General features: G+C 37.2%; 1 protein-coding gene across 1 annotated transcript in view; it reads right to left on the bottom strand.

Annotated features, from left to right (window-relative positions):
• LOC131437688 (cadherin-99C) overlaps nt 1-18,015 on the bottom strand; it is a 471,448-nt gene that overhangs the window by 347,870 nt on the left and 105,563 nt on the right. The window lies entirely within an intron of this gene.

The following is an 18,015-nucleotide window of genomic DNA, read 5'->3' as shown; positions in this document are numbered from 1 at the left end:
TTTTCTTTAAATTGTTACATTTCGCTCGGTTTCAAAATGACTTTTTCATTGGATAAAAAAAGATTTTTTTTGGGATTCGCCTTAGTGAATATTTACCGCAAGTCTCTTTAAAAAACCTGTTTTACCTGGATTAAAACTAGTGGTGCCTTTCTCATATATTTTCAAAAATATCAACAGAAGATTTTGTGAAGAAATTTTTATTTAATCTTGAATAAAATAAGAAACTTTGGGTATTCTTTGGGTATAAACTAACATAATCTTTTCAAATTGTAAACAGTTATGTCAAGTTGATAAGAATTATTCTTTATTTTGCATCGTCGCACTAAATGATTAAACACTCTTTACCCTATGGTTCTGGAACCGGAAATCGGACACGGATGAAATTAAACAGCAACCTATGAGACTATAGGAACTTTTATTTGAGCCTGTTTGTGGAAATCGATCAAATCATCTCTGTGAAAATTGAGTGAGTCTCGTTTTAAACTTTTTGACTACTTACTATTGAAAAGTATCGTTATCATGATCTTGTAATAACACTAACAAGTAGGTACAAATTGAAGAAAAAGAATTAGAAATTTACACATTTTTCACCAGAAAAATATAAATTTAATTGTGGCAACCCTGCACGCTATACGAAATTGAACAAAGCACGCTGTGAATGGAGCAAAGCCGCACGTACCGTCGCGTACCAGTTTTGCATCGTCTGTTTTTTTTTCGATGATAGAGGTTTTAACATTGTTGTCATTCACCTCTTCGGGCCGGAAAAGTTGTCTGACCCTATGTGCGCGGGGTTGGGTTGGGCAGCGTGAAAAGCATCGACTTATCCATAACGCTATACCTGTTCCCCTACATCTTCATTTTGAATTTGAATGTTATGACACTCCTCGACAATTTTCAGAAGAAAAAAACACTTTAAAAATTAAACAACTTAACTCACTTTCTCCTCAAAAACTTTATACATAACTCCCCCTCAAGTGGTCTCAAGAATGAAAGCCCAAACAAATATAACTGAATGCAAAAGTTGGACAAGTGCAACTTAGTTTGGAAAACCCGTTTAAGTATTTTTGAATGCAAAAACCGGATAAAAACATTGAGAGCAAAAACCGGACATGGATTTTGCAATGCAAGAATCGTTTAAAGACATCTTTTCTTGCAAGAACCGGACAGAAAAACTTTGAGTGCAAAATCCTCACAAAAACTTAACCGGTTCTTCCAAAACAATTGTATTTATCCGATTTTTGCATTGCATTTGCAAGTTTTTGTCCGGTTTTTGCATTCAAAGTTTTTCTGTCCGGTTCTTGCAAAAAAGATGTCTTTAAACGATTCTTGCATTGCAAAGTCCATGTCCGGTTTTTGCTCTCAATGTTTTTATCCGGTTTTTGCATTCAAAAATACTTAAACGGGTTTTCCAAACTAAGTTGCACTTATTCGATTTTTGCTTTCAGCCGTTCATATGATCTACACTTTTCCGTTATTTTGCATCCTGACAACGTTCGGCCATATGTGGCGGTTTCGGACAAACTTCTTGAATAATTGTACACTCAATTCTTTTTTATGCTTTGGATAAAAACCGCAAAACGTCAAAAATTCCCGAATAAAATGATGTTTGGAAATTCATGAACGATCAAAATCTGGTGTTTTAGCGAAAAATATTTTTTTTTATTTTAAAAACATTTTTTTCAATTCGATCTGGGACTAGAACCAGCTCTCGACGATTGATGCCGTTATAAGACTTCCGACATAAAAAAATTACAGGGTTGCGTACGAGAAACGACCGATCACGATGACATTAAACATGCAAGTTTCACACTCTCTTAACAACAGATTTAAATTTGAAAAATAGGCAATTAATGGTGAAACACTATTTATGATTCTAAAGCTAATTTTAGGAAGTTAGAACCGTCAGTTACTAATAGATCATGATCAAGTGCGTTAAAGAAATATTTATGATTATATTCATAACAAAAGTTTCTGTCAGTTTTGAATGAAATTTCATAGCTTTTTTGGGGATCATAACACCTTTCATTTGAGCCTAAGTTTGTGAAAATAGGTTGTGCCAGCTCTCAAAAAATGAGATGAGTTCCGTTTTGTAGTCTGGATCACTATTTTCGGTACCTCAGGAATCGTAAACTGGGTCACCAAAGTCACTTCGTGTGGCCAGCAACCAATAAATTGAAATAGTTTTGAGTCAAAATTTGGAAGATTTTTTTCTCTTAGTTTGCAATTTCTAACACATTTCACCCGGTAACTCCGGAACTGAAAGTCGGATCAGGATCCGGCTAAAATATATCTTAAACCCCACAGAGAATTCAGCCAATGAGTTTGGTCTCATTGGTCGAATCCGCTTCTGAAACGATTTAAACGTGTGTCCCCCAAGGAAGCCATCTGGGGCCGTTCATATTGCTAGTGTATTTCAGCGATTTAAATGTTTCATTGAATCATCGAATCAGAACAAATTAGCTCAAATGGCACGTTCCCCTGATTATTTGGAGATTTGCTTCAAAGAGCACATCGCAGAAATGATGAAAACCTGATACCAATTCAAATCAAAAGTAGCAGAATATGTATTTATCGATGACCAAGAACTCTCTACAAATGACTTAAAATGTTAGGATAAATTTTCAACCCATGGAAATTAGACGTAGCAGAAAGTTTAGAAATATACAACATCATTCAATTGCTTTATTGAATCCGGGATATCATCAAAGCTGTTATTTGTTGCGAATTTAATCCAATCGCGCTAGTACTAACTACCGTTTTCAATGAACCAGGCTTCAGTATGTGCTGCTTATTCAACAGTTGCACCGACGAGTTCGATCTTGACTTATCTTGCAATACTGTCAAAAACCTATTTATTGGATTCTTTCCCTACTAACTTTATTAATTGTAAAGGGTGATTTTTTAAGAGCTTGAGAACTTTTTTAAACAATAAAACGCATAAAATTTGCAAAATCTCATCGGTTCTTTATTTTAAACGTTAGATTGGTACATGACATTTACTTTTTGAAGATAATTTCATTTAAATGTTGACCGCGGCTGCGTCTTAGGTGGTCCATTCGGAAAATCCGCTTTTTTATCGACAAATTTTGTTCAGCGATGAGGCTCATTTCTGGTTGAACGGCTACGTAAATAAGCAAAATTGCCGCATTTGGAGTGAAGAGCAACCAGAAGCCGTTCAAGAACTGCCCATGCATCCCGAAAAATGCACTGTTTGGTGTGGTTTGTACGCTGGTGGAATCATTGGACCGTATTTTTTCAAAGATGCTGTTGGACGCAACGTTACAGTGAATGGCGATCGCTATCGTTCGATGCTAACAAACTTTTTGTTGCCAAAAATGGAAGAACTGAACTTGGTAGACATGTGGTTTCAACAAGATGGCGCTACATGCCACACAGCTCGCGATTCTATGGCCATTTTGAGGGAAAACTTCGGAGAACAATTCATCTCAAGAAATGGACCGGTAAGTTGGCCACCAAGATCATGCGATTTGACGCCTTTAGACTATTTTTTGTGGGGCTACGTCAAGTCTAAAGTCTACAGAAATAAGCCAGTAACTATTCCAGCTTTGGAAGACAACATTTCCGAAGAAATTCGGGCTATTCCGGCCGAAATGCTCGAAAAAGTTGCCCAAAATTGGACTTTCCGAATGGACCACCTAAGACGCAGCCGCGGTCAACATTTAAATGAAATTATCTTCAAAAAGTAAATGTCATGTACCAATCTAACGTTTAAAATAAAGAACCGATGAGATTTTGCAAATTTTATGCGTTTTATTGTTTAAAAAAGTTCTCAAGCTCTTAAAAAATCACCCTTTACATGACTAGCGTTAGCGTTAAAGTTTTAGTTCAGGATGATGATAAGATGATTGTTATGTATCATTTGGATGGATGTAATCTGTTGGCACAAAAAAAAAATTTGGAGGTTTTATGCCTGTTGGAGAAGGACAATGACCAGTTGTCCTATGTTCGAGCCCCAACCTGGAGGGATTCGTAGTGTCAGTAGAATCGTAGCACCAGCCATGCAATGGTTCTGTACACTCTGAATCGGCAGCGAAGTCTGTTAAAACAGAAAGTTAAACTCCACTACAGGAATGTAATACCAGATGCTTTTCTAGAAGGACAATGACAGAATCTTAGCTCCAGTGGGCTTTTTCGTTATTTCTAAATAATATTAATAAAAATGAAAGATGAACAGAATCGGACCAAAGACAAAATTTCCTGTCAAGTTTTGTGTGTCAAGAGGCGAATAAATATCATGACTAACTCGGAAGTTGCAAATGTTCAAAACTACCGAATAGACGAAAGGCAGAGGTTGTTTTCATAAACAAGAAACTTTTCAAGTAAATATTATACCTTTTTGTATGGTCTAAAATTCCGACGTCTGTAAACAACCACTGCCGTCATCAACAATACTCGAACGCACGTGAAGGCTTTGAGACTGTGTGAGTCGAACTTGTCAGCTTTTGTTCGCGGCCTTTCCAAGTGTAAATTGTAAATCCAAGAATAAGCCCGGCTTGCAACCACCCCCAGAGTAAGCCATCTTGCACAGACTCCGGAAGCCGTTAAAAGTAGGTATCTAGCGCCGAACATAACCTTTCTGAATACATTATTTTTACGAGCACTGCCAGCAGTGCCAGGCACCACCAGGGCCACCGCTTCTGTCAACCGTTATCGACGGCAATTTATCTAACAATTTATTGATTATAAATATTAAACTAACTACCGGTAATAAGGTAGTTCCCTTTGTGTGCAGGAGACAAGCGTCTCCTTGGGTCTGGCGATCAGCAGGAAAGATCTGAGTACGACGCAACCAGAAAACTTTCTAAAAAAGGCTCCTCGTGCGCCCAGCCCAGCCCAACCTGGTTCGGATGCAAACTGCGCAGATATGAGAAGAAGCAACTTGGCGGCATCCAAAATAATAAAGGAGCCGTAATCCATGCACATACACACCTCGAACGGTCCCTCGATAAGATCGATCACGCGTCCTCCTGATGCGCTAAAGATCATCGCAAAGTCATTGTCTCACTTTTATTCAAATTTAAGATTCTACCGGTGGGACATAAAATAGTCGGTTAGTACCGACCGGCAAATGTTCCACTTCACCAGCCCTGGCGAGTGAGAGGGAGGCTGGTATAGATAATCTCCTGGCACGAATCTTGTCGTGAGTCTAATGTTACACAAATCCTTACCTCTGTCTCTGTCTATTTGTGTGTGTTTTTTTTTGCGACGAACGGAGTTCTTCGTAGTTTTCGGAAAGTGTCGAGTTGCACAATTTGAGCTCGTTGGCCTAGTAGGCACTCCGACGCACCGACAAACCGATTCGTGCATCCTCACGTCGTCGCGGGGTCGGAGGCCACTGCCATTGTTGGCGGAGTGTGGAGTGACTTTTTAACACCTTCGGATTTGTCGGGAGGTGATCCTGATATGAAAGCAAGTTTCAGACCCGGCTTGGAAGCTCTGGAAGCACCGTGCACCGTGGGGTATGATTAAATCTTGATCGCTGGTAGTTCAATCACAAAATTAATCACCCCGAACGTAGGCGGATAGGATCGAGAGGATGGATAAGTGGAATTGACATCTACTCGTTTGGCGTTCTATACAAGGTTTTTTTTTTCTCTAGACTGCTTAGGATTGCAAGTTCCAAAGTAAAATATTATATTCATTGCAGAAGACACATTAAAATTAATACTTCATTAAACCGATTGATGAAACCCGAACTGAGTTTGACAGAGACTGACTGACTGACTGACGTCGCATCTCGGGCCCGGTTTCCCACGGTCAGTTCGTTGTATCTGTAGCTGCAGCTGCGCTGGTTTCGACTAACTTACCGACCGTACAATTAATGGTTTATTATCTAGTTTGAAACTCCATTTGAAATCATACGGACGACGTTTCGATCGCCGCACGCGTGCCTGAAGAAACTGAATATCCGAGCTGAATTTGCCACGTCATTATTCCGATGGACACCGATGGAGGGGGTTGGATGATGACTGGTTTCTGCGGTTGAAAGTAGCACACACACACACACATATTTTGAATGTTTTGTTGGCATACGCATTTGAAAAATGGCCATGCATACCAATGACCACAAATTGAAATTAGCCCAACAAACCCTCCTCGGTACGTGCAAGGGAGTGGCGGCGTGTCAAGACAAATGGCATGAAATTACATGTTAAATTGCTTTAATTTGATGATTAGTTGTATTACTGCATTTACAAAGAAGTGAGTGAATAAATGTAGCATATTTGAACTGAGTTTAAACTAGTTTCTATACATAGTCCATTTCATTTTAAAGGTGCGCAGCAATCCGGCTTCGAAACATGACCGAGCGAATTATGGATGTCCAGGACACTCGATGTAGAGCCGTCGTCTCGCTGCATTCTCCCATTTGCTATTCCTTCTCAATTACACACACATACGTCTTGTGTGAGCGAACGAAAAATATTATAATCTAACATCAATGCGGTAGAAACAGATGGGACAAACAAAGCACTTTTAGCCAAGTAACTTCAGAAACACGTTCCGATTCATCATGTATGATGTCATACCGAAGTACCTTTGAAATGCTTCGGTCACCAACACCAATAAGCCATGTGCTCTGCGCCACCTTCTTGGTCCTCCTTAGTCAAAAATGGTCCAATACCAAATTTCATGACAAACTATCCACTAGTTTTTGAATAACAGCTGATCGTGAGAGACGAGTTCTAGTTTTCACCAAGCTATGGAAAAAGACGAGTTTCGGAATTCATGCATAAAAACAACGGTGAAATTGAATTACGGTACGGATTAGTCCACCATCCCCCGTATTATCCAGACCTGGCCCCCAGTGACTATTATCTATTTCCAAACCTGAAAAGGTTTCTCCAGGGAAAGAAATTTTCGTCGAATGCTGAGGTCATTCCAGAAACGGAAGCATATTTTAAAGGTTTTGACAAATCTTTTTTTTTGCAAAGGTCGTCAAATGCTGGAGAACCGATTGGTCAAGTGTATCGCTCTGGATGGAGGTTTTACTGAATATTAAGAATGGTTTCACGGTAAAAAATCGACTTTTTCTTTGTTAGGTCCAAGATTTCTCATTCCATTTGTTGTTACCAGAAGAATTCACGAATCAAACCATTGTGCGAATAATTTAGAGTTAGAAAACCTTTTTCCATCGATTGAGTGTCATTGAAATATTTTGTGCTTTTTTTAAGATAACTTCCAACACTAATTTGGGCTCAGTATTGATTCTAAATCATTCAGATTGAATCGAGTAGTTCACAAAAACAAAATTTTCTATTTATCTATCACCATCAATGCTGAAGGACAGCACAAAGAAAACAAAATAATATGGGTTTTATTAGCAAATTTATTAGCCAAAAACTCATGAGAAGTGTTAAAGCAAAACAATCCATAAAAAGCTAAAAAGGACAGTCCTGTTGAAACTGCTTTCGCAATTTATTGATGTTTTTCGCATGTGTTTCGATATATCCATATCCATATAAATTTCTAAACCGGTATGTAAAAATGACGTTAACTCTTAGTGAAACGTGTATTTATTCAGAATTTGTGCGCATTTGAAGCGATTGTGCGTATAACAATGTTTTTACGCGGAACAGTGAAGTGAGTTCCGAATGTTGCACTCTAATTGTATATGTCAAATGATGTTTTTTGTATCTTCCAACCTGCCGGGCGACGCCGTTCGGTGTACTACTTGTATTCGGTTTTTGTTTTCTAAGTGCTCGAAGTTTTCAGTGAGTGAGTCGATTTCGCGAAGTCGAATGAAGAAAACAGCGATTTAGAAGAAAAATTTCCAAAAATAAGTTTATGTTTAGTTTATGTCTTTTTCTCCAATACAACATCATATTTATACCTGCCAATATAGAAAAGACAACAGCGACCATGAAATTTTTTTCGGTGGTAGTGTGCCATCTAGTGGCTAGTAGTCATTACGGTGTTAACGTTTTTTCAGTAACAGTGCGCCATATAGCTGCAAGTTTCAGAAGCCAAATAAACTAATTATGTTGGTTGAAAACAACGTTTTATTTCTCTAAGTCAACTAAAAAATTAGTTGAATGGAAATTAAGTATGCCGTAGCTAAGAAATGACAGCACGTTTAATAGGTGAATTCAACTAAAAAAATAGTCATTCAAACAAATATTTTATTATTATTAAGGGAATTAGAATTTAAAAATCTAAATTAGCAAAAGTAAGATTTTTTTAGTTGTCTCAAAAAATAACTAACTATAATCAGAAAAATCAACTAATTTTTTCGCCAAAAAGCTGATGTCGATCTTTCCGTGTACGAATATATCTCCGAAACTTGAAGTGTCAGCCATATGATCTTCGAACTCGATATACTGCCCAATTTCAGTCTCGAACGAGGCTGAAATGATTGAAATCGGTTCATCCATATCCGAGAAAATTGAGCAGGAATGAGATTGGTTATTTACGTCATTTATACCATTATATCACTGGAACCGTAAGTGCCAGAGATTTGAATTAAAAAACCTGTTTAATGAACCAATGGTAGCTTCCCAACGAACCTATCGTTGTTAAAACCGATTCAACCATCCCCGAAAAAATTGGGCAGTAAAAGAACAGCGCGTTTTGTCGGTTATGTCACTTATACCATTGTTGCTCCGAAATCGCAAAGGGCGCCCTCTGATCTTCTAACAATCTTCGAACCGATGCTTGTTAAAATCGGCTCAGCAAGCGAAGAAAAAAGAAAGCGGGGACAAAAAGCGTCAGCGTGTTTACGTCACTTATACCATTATAACGTTTTGTTGTTTACGTCACTTATACCATCACATCTTCGGAACCGGAAGGGACCGCACTTAAATTTAAATTTAACAGAAGCTTTCAAACGAGATTAAGTTTGTTAAAATCGGTACAGCCATCTTTGAAATAAATTAACTGTAAAAAAACAACGCATTTTGTCGGTTACGTCACATATACCATTATATCTCCGAAACCAGAAATCACAGCTATTTGATCTTCAAATTTGATTATTGATCCCATAATTGCTTCTAAACGAGCCAAGTTTGGTAAAATCGATTCAAGCATTTCTATGAAAATTGGGCTGTCAAAAAAAAACAACACGTTTTGTCGGTTACGTCACTTATAACAATATATCTCCGGAATCAGAAATCACAGCCATTTGATCTTGGAGACATTTTCCGATTTCGTCGAGCTGAGTCGACACACTATGGGTCTCCGAGATTCCATTCGAAAGCCTTTTTTCAGCAATTAAATTACTTTTTTATAAAGAAGCAAACCGGTTGAAATTTAACAGATATTTTTTTATCGATTAGCTAATTCAAAATTTGACGTAGGAAAGTTGGTTGGATTTATTTTTTACTGAAAATAAAATGATATCTACATAATTGAATAATGGAAATACAGAGAATGTATAACACAATTTGTAAAAAACTTGCTTCGTTTGATACAGAATCAAATCTTTTAATTTGGGGTATTTTCTTTGATTGATAGTATAAAGAGAAATGTTACCGAAATGATTTTTACTAGATCTGAAACTAGCCCTTTTCTGCAGATTTTTTTCCGTGTCAAAAATAAATGAATATGAACTTAGTGAAGCATCTTTCTCCAATAATAACACCAGTAGTTGAAGAATTTTTTGTTTTTGTTTCGCCTCTTCGAGCCAGAAAAACTTTCTGACCCTATGTGCGGGGTTGGGAATCGAATAACTTGTTACTAATTAGTTGTAAATTAGTTACGGTGGATTCAAGTTCGTTGTTCAACTTTTGTTATCGAGTGCTTCTCTAAGTTCATATGAAGGTAACCCCTTTTAAACAAGCTTGAAAACATATCGGAACCGAGAGAAAAACATGTTGTTAATAAGTTACTTCTTAGTTACAGTGGTTTTGGAATTTTTGCCCATTTTTGCCTTTCTCATATAGAAAGGTTACTGTAAAAACCGATTTTTAAACCGAGGCTCAGAAGGGCAAGTGTCACGTACCATTCGACTACGTTCGTCGAGTACACAAAATGTCTGTGTGAGTATGTGTGTATGTAACATTGTTTTGCACTAACTTGTCTCATTGGTCATATGATTCCATACATAACTCCTGAATTACAAGGTGATGAGTGTTCAAAATTTCAATCCGTCTTATAAAGCGCACCGTTACGTACGTACGGTGGTACGGAGGAAGAAAACACAACACCGCCTCTACGAACGATGCACGCTGTGTGAGGTGTTTGATTTCGTACAAGCGACAATGAAAATGAAAACCAACACCGAAGTTTGATTTAAAAAAAAACACAAGCGAGTCCTTCGTCTCTGTTTAAAAAAAAACTGAATCACGGCACAGGCACGAATATCTGTTACCGGTGTAAGATTTTTGTTTAATACGGTGCTGAGATAAAGACAGGATAAAAATGGCTGACCTTCAGATAGTTGACGACACAAAAAAGTATGAAATTTTCGTAACAGATTGAAAAACTATTCGAACTTGCCCTAAAAACATACTGCCTGCAACTTCGACCGTCTCCCGATTCCAGGACCGGAAACAGTCATTCAAAATGTCCAATATGAAACTTGGATTGATATCTCGTGGGATTTTAATGAGAAAGGCACCATTCCACCACTAGGTGAACTGAAACAGAATTTTTTCTCATTTGTCGAATGTTTCGCTCGAGTCCATATGAAGTTAACGTAGCACGAACGAAGTTATGGTGGCTTTGAATTTGTTGCTCTTTTTTGCCAGATTCAAACAAATCGGGGGATGCAATGATTAATTTGTTATTAATTAGTTGCGGTGATTTCGAACTTTCATCCCTCAAGCTTTGAAAAAATCGTCACATAATGAACAATTTGTTGCTAATTATTTGCTTTATGCTTACAGTAGATTCAATTTGTTTTTGTTGTTTTTTTTTACAGAGCGAAGAGGAGGAACAGAAGCAACAATGAAGCGTTTGTGCAAAATTTATGGTTTTTTCGCTCCCGATTTCCTATTTATTAATTTTATTATACCTTAGCCTATTCTCACTCGTATCATCTTAGTACTGAATAACAAATTTATATTTTCCAAGCGGTGTGTTTAAAAACTCTATAAATAATATGCTAAATCAAGTCGATTAATTTATTTGCACAATTATTTTGACTTTTTTTTTGTTACGATTATAGAGGTTTTAACCTTACGGTATTCGGGACACCTCTTCGAGACAGAAAAACTTTCTGAACCTACCGAACTCAGGTGGACTGCGTGAAAGGCATCGACTTACCCATCATGCTGAACCGAGGGGCGGGTTTCAAATATATAAAAAAACGGTGAACGTATTCCAGTTTTAAATTTGACAAAACAGTGTTTTTTTATTCAATTATGAGCTTTTTCACGTTTCTTGTAGGTACTTTAGTTAACGATTTATTCATTTTAGTTGGTTTGACGTGAAGTCGTCATATAACTAAGTTCAATTTTCGCAATGACTGGGTGGAAAAAAATATTGGAGGAGCCAAATGAATGAAAAACTTAACTGATAAGGTGATTTTTTGAAAAAAGATACGCTCAGAGACAGGACTCGAACCAGCGTTCGTATGCATTCCGTGCATACGCGCAACCAGTTCGCCACCCTGAACCTTATAATAGACACAACTCTAAAACACGGTTAGGCATCATAAAACGTACATCGAACATGTGCATCTTTTCTGTTAAGTTTTTCATTCATATGGCTTCCCCAATATATGTTTCCACTCAGTCATTCCAAAAATTGGACTTTAGTTAAGTTTGGTAGATCGACAGATCTCCCAATGTAGGATGATTCAGTACCAAACAAAATATGCCAAAATATTCGTTAGTTGGACGTGTATTCGTGCCTTAACTCGAAAATTAGTAGATGAATGAAAACCAAACCAATCAAACGCCTCGTGACAAAATTTAAGGATTATGCACTGCTTATGCGGTATGACATCTTACTAATGTTTTTCAATACAATGAATTAACGCCATACTTTTAGATTTGAATTTTTTACTAAACTTATTGCGTATCATCGATTCAATAGAATCCAGCGCTCTGCACATCGAGCATAACTGTGAATAACCGCATCAATAAAACCGCTTCTAAGTTGCAACTGAGACAGCAATTTTGTTTCAACTGCCATGAGCATAAGTCACTGAAGCCTCTCCCGGAGGTGTGCATTCGAGTTCTCACCGAGTCAAACGTGGTAGAAAAAACAACAAATCACAGAACCAGGGATGCAAAGTGCTAGAAAATAAAATCTGGTCCATTTAGAATAGAAAGTCTGGAAAAATATTATCTTATTCTTCTTTACATATCGTCTTCGACTCGTTAGTAAATTTTAATCTCATGCATAACAACTGGAAGCCTCACACAGACAAAAAGTTTGACTCTATTTGAGCGAAACTTTGTAATCATGCTGTAGCGTATTGTCTTTATAGATATATTTTCGTTGTTTTCAAATAATCTGACATTTCTTATACAAAAATATTTGAAAGTCAGATCTGTTTTGTTAGAGTGTCTGATAAAAATCTGGTAAATGCCTGATATATCTGGAACATTGGAAACTCTGTTCAGAGCTGAGCTGAGTAATTTCCTCTCTTCTTGAATCTGTGCAGTAACTCATGTGCATGGAAAGGACACTGCGACAACAGATACTTGAAATTTTAAGTTGACTGTATATGTGCGACGAAATTGTGTGTATTTAACACACGATTTCGTCGCTCAATACGGTACTTGGTGATACAGTTAATTCCCTCAATTTGACTGGTTTTGCAGTGCAAACAGTGAAAACTCAAATTGAGAGACGTATCACTCATTTTTGAGTTATGGTTCAATGAGGGTGACATTTATGTATTTCCAACAGTGTTGCGCGTTGCGCTGTAAGATTACTGAATACACTCCGAAGTGCAATTAGATATTACACACTTAGATTTTTTCTCCGAATCTCGGGTAACCATTGCCGAACAATCCTCTCTGCAAACTGTAAAACTACCGAAATTCTCAGTATTTATAATTTGATAGATAATTTTTATTTATCGAGTTCATAATTAAATTTAACGTGTGTATAAATTCGTTTCAACAGCATAATTCATTATTCAATAGTATTAGGTAAATTGTCGGAAGGAAAAAGATTGCCCTGAAAGGAAGCGTCATTTATAATGGTATGTTCTTTTCGTTGTTTTTTTAAGTCAAAATTTTAGTTTTAAAACAATTATCGTAAGCGTTATTTTAGACTGAATTAAGTCCCAACCAACTGCCGCCAAAGGGTTGATTACTACGGTAGTTAAATGTGAAAAACCTTACCGTCTCACCGATGCACCTCCTCCCGACAGTTGGTAAAACTGAATGGCGTCGGTAATTATAGACTATAGACTAAAATTGATCAACCATAAGTTCGGCCGAGTGGTTGCCCAATGTGGGCAGCAGCACTTCAGTGTTTTTAACATCTCGTCTCCGAAAGCGAAAGTTCGGGAGCCATCGAAACCTGCCGATTACAGTCCTACTGCGCTACTGCGCTACTGCTTTCATCACCATTATGTCGGTTTGCCCATGATGGCATACTAGACAGCATCAACAACAGCAACAGCAGCAGCAGCAGCATAATTTATATGTTTACGTAAGCCTTTTCGGTCTAATCATTGTTATTTTAATTATCCATCCAAATAGTAAAATGGTATCGGGCTTCCACGGTACGGTTGGCGGCGTTGTGATCCAGTGACCCAGCGCACTTGGCTTCGGTTTTGGCTGTCACAACACACAGAACTAACCAACTCAACATGACACTCGGTGGCGATGATGCAGCGCGGGACGCGATTGCTTTGTTTGAAATTTTTTTTTCGATTGTTTCGAGGAATTCTTTTTCCCAGTCCGTCGGTGGCAGGTCCATCGCGATTTTGTTTTGTTTTTCAAAGTGACATCAGATCACCCACTTTCGAGTTGTATAACGCACTGGTTTCGGGCCATGTGGAACGCTAGGCGCTATTGAGGTCAACCCCACTGGATGACATAACTCAGACGGGGTAAATAGAATCGGTAAGTTTTGGATCGGAGACAATCTCTCTCTGGTTTTTGAATTGATGACAGAAGATTTCGATTTGAGATGAATCTCTCGCCAGCTAGTTTCAAAACTAGTTTTGCTGTTGCACCAATCCCGTAGCAAATCATGCAGTGCGTGATCTGAAGGAACATCAACCATGCTTCGACACGGCTAACAAACACATTGAACTTGTTCTGCAAGCTCATTTGAATTCCTCGCAACCAACATCGTGCGGAAACACGTGCGAATCGAAGGTAGAACAAAAAAAAACAATATAGAATAACTTCGCTCGAGGTCGTCGTCCTCCGGAGGGAAGAAAATCAGCAAGAAAAAAAAGGAAAAGTAAGGATCGTAACACGAAACTCATTATTGGACCTAAGAACTTCGAAGCATTCGGTGAGTATTGGGTGGTCCGCCGAACCGGCTCGGTGGAAACAATTTATTACTCTCGATTGTCATAAAAGTGTAACGCTTAATCTTCAAACTGACTCGGGGTATTTCAGTATTTACGTCTTAATTAGAGGGGTTTTCTTTCTGTGTTTGGTGGCCTAACCAGATTAAAGCTGAGGACACACTTATTAATTGGACATTCTATCTCGTTCTTCCATCGGAATTCGTGCGTTTTGTTTTGGAAGCAAAGAAAAAGAATTTTCGAGGCTCATTAAATCTCTGGTTGATACTCGATGTGTGGTGCGAAATATCAGGTATCAAGTTTATTGTTTTTTTTTTGTTGTTGCTGCAAGCTTGTTTGTAGGTTCTTTCATTACGTACATTACATATTGCTAATAATAAACATGTCCCTAATAACATACCGGTGCGAGTAGTGTTTTACCTTTATTCTCACACCAGCTCAATTAAAAAATTGATAAAACCATGTACCAAGTAAAGGGAGCAACAATTATCGCTTGCAGAAAAACATACTACCGCAATTATTAGATTAACACAATTGCTGCTCTTGTTATCACAGGTTGCACTCTAGGGTCAATTATAAGGTTAGGTACACTCAAACAAGGGATATGTAGTTATGCTTAACCTAGATCGACCTGCGCTATGTATTTCAATACTTTAATTTATTTTTAGACTCTTTTTTTTCAAATAACTATTTATTGGAACATGAGTTAAAATTAAATTATTAGGATTGGTGACTTTTCAGCCCTATTGTATATATGATTTGGTTGTTACCATGAGGCCATCATTTGCTTCCGCAATTCTGAGATTTTTGTGTAGGGAAAATTCTAAACCTACTTGTATTGTGTAATGGGGAAAAAGGAACTTATATACTAACTTACTAACTAATACAGAGAGCGAATCGATTCAATTGAAGATTGCATCGATTTTTGTCGGAATTTGCTTATAATATTATGTGACATTACATCTAATGGTTCTATATTTGTGAGTATGTGTAACTCATTTGTACTAAACCAGGGAAGACGCTTCAAAATCATTTTCAGAATTTTATTCTGAATCCTTTGAAGCGTTTTCTTCCTGGTGGAACAACAACTTGACCAAATTGGTACTGCATAAAGCATGGCTGGAGCCTTCCAGAAAGGTTTAGAATATGGTTTAATTTGTTCAACTTCTTTAGCAAAATTTTCATTTCGCAAAAGAGTAAATCTATGTTTAATATCCTTTTGTAAATCCTTAACTATGTTTTTCATAGCAGGATCACGAGAACGTTGATATTGACGTCGACGAACATTCTTCAACTGAATGAGCAGTTGAAGATTGTCATCGATGATAGAAGAATTTAATTTAGTTTGAGCTTTGGGAACTGAAAGATTTCTAGCTTCGATAATATAATGATTCAAATTATCAATTGCTGTGTCGGTGTCCGCAGAATTTTCTAAAATAGTTTCATGATCCACATGATTTTCAATGTGAGATCTGTAATCCAACCAATAAGCTTAGATTAGATTAGATTAGATTAGATTAGATAGTTGAATATAGAACTAATTGGATTAATTTTAGCTTCGTTGGAAAGTCTGAATGTTACAGGAAGATGATCTGAGTCAAAGCCAGCATGTGTAATCGGTTCACTACAAATGTGACTTTGATCTGTTGGAACCAGATCAATTGTAGACGGGTTTTTCACGGAAGAGAAACAAGTCGGATTACTGGGATGAAGAACTGTGAAGTAACCAGCTGAGAGTTGATTATGAAGTATTTTACCATTACTGTTATTTTGCCTACAATTCCACTGGACATGCTTAGCATTTAAGTCCCCTATTACGAAAAAATTTGATCGATATCTTGTGAGTTTTTGCAAATCGCCTTTAAAGAAATTTAATTGTTCGCCGGTGCATTGGAATGGCAAATATGCTCCAGTGATGAAATAAATTCCATGAATGGTTTCAACTTCGATTCCCAAGCTTTCAATAACTTTAGTATTGAAAGAAGGTAAAATTCCGTTGGACAAAAATGGCAACTCCACCACCCATTCCAGTAAACCTGTCAAATCGATGAACCACATAATGTGGATTACTTTTCAATTTGACATTTGGTTGAAAAAAAAGTATTTGGCAATATAAATTTTGTGCACTTTGAGAAAATTATAAAATTCATCTTCACTCGATTTCAAAGATCGAGCATTCCAATTTAAAATATTCAAATAATTATTTAACATCACTGTTAAATTTTAAATTCATTATAATATTATTTGCGAATTGCCATCCGATTTGAAATGCTTCAAAAAGTGATGAAGTCGAATTCATTCGGATGATCATTTGAAAAAGTTGATCTTGTAGGTAGATTAATTTATTTTCAGTTATATCGCTTAAATCGACTTCATTCAAAGAAGCGAATGGCCTTGAAGGAATATTTGTAGGTAGACTGCCATTAGAAGATGATGATTTGGCCGATCTACCTATTAATAAATTGTTTTCGTTAGAAGATGAACTGCAAGGCGGTCCTGTGTTTTGATTATTTACATTAGAAGAATTAAGTGGTAGATTTCTACCTGTTATACTAGCATAACTGACATTAGAAGAAGATGATGACGAGGTCGATCTACCTGTCAATAAATTGTTTTCGTTAGAAGACGAATTGGCAGGCGTACCTATTTTTGGTTTTAAATTCGAAGAAATAAGTGCCTTAGAAGAATTAGGTTGTAACGGTTTTTTTGATTTTCAGGTATGTTCTGTAAATTTAAGGTCGTTGATTTGACTTGTCAAAGCGAACGAGCGTTTAAATTTTTTTCCCTGACAGGACATTTCAAATAATTGGATTTATGGTTTCCATCGCAATTTGAACATGAAAATTTATCAGTGGTTTCATTCATTGGACAAACGTCTTTCGAATGCGATTTACCACAATTCAAACACCGTATATCCATATGACAATTTTTGGTTCCATGGCCGAAGCCTTGGCAACGACGACATTGCGTTAAGTTTGCAATACGATTATGCCGTTTATAATGTTCCCAATGAATTTTAATGTGGGAAATGAAACGTACTTTTTCTAAACTTTTCAAATTGTTTACATCACTTCGATTGAAGTGTATTAGGTAAAGTTCATGGGAAATTCCAGAGCGTGGTTTAGAAGTACCATTCGCTCTTTTTTTCATAAGCATTACTTGGGAAGGGGCAAACCCAAGCAATTCTTTTAGTTCATTTTTATTTTAATCAGTACTTTGATCATTTGATAAGCCTTTTAAGACAGCCTTGAAGGGTCTGTCTGATTTTATATCATATGAATAAAATTTATGAAGTTTCTCGGACAAATATCGGATAAGACGTTCGTAATCTTCCAATCCAGCAACCAAGACTCGACATTCTCCTCTTCGTCCGATTTGAAATGAGACTTTTACTTCCGGGAGAAAAGTAGAAGGCTCAGTACGGAATGCTTTGAAGTCGGAAATCATCACCGTCACTGGTAGTATAGATTGTTGTTTCTTCCCAGAACGACAAGCGTCCATTTTGGGAAATCGGATTCCGGGAGAATCTCGTAAATATTGTTAGACGGCAAAGAATCAACGGAAGGGAAATCCGTCCATTGTCTTTTATTTTTACATTCAGATTCTATAAG

Source organism: Malaya genurostris, chromosome 1, assembly GCF_030247185.1.
Source record: "Malaya genurostris strain Urasoe2022 chromosome 1, Malgen_1.1, whole genome shotgun sequence".
Lineage (NCBI taxonomy): Eukaryota > Metazoa > Arthropoda > Insecta > Diptera > Culicidae > Malaya > Malaya genurostris.
The sequence above is the reverse complement of the archived record's forward strand: the minus strand, read 5'-3'. Positions and strand labels throughout refer to the sequence as shown.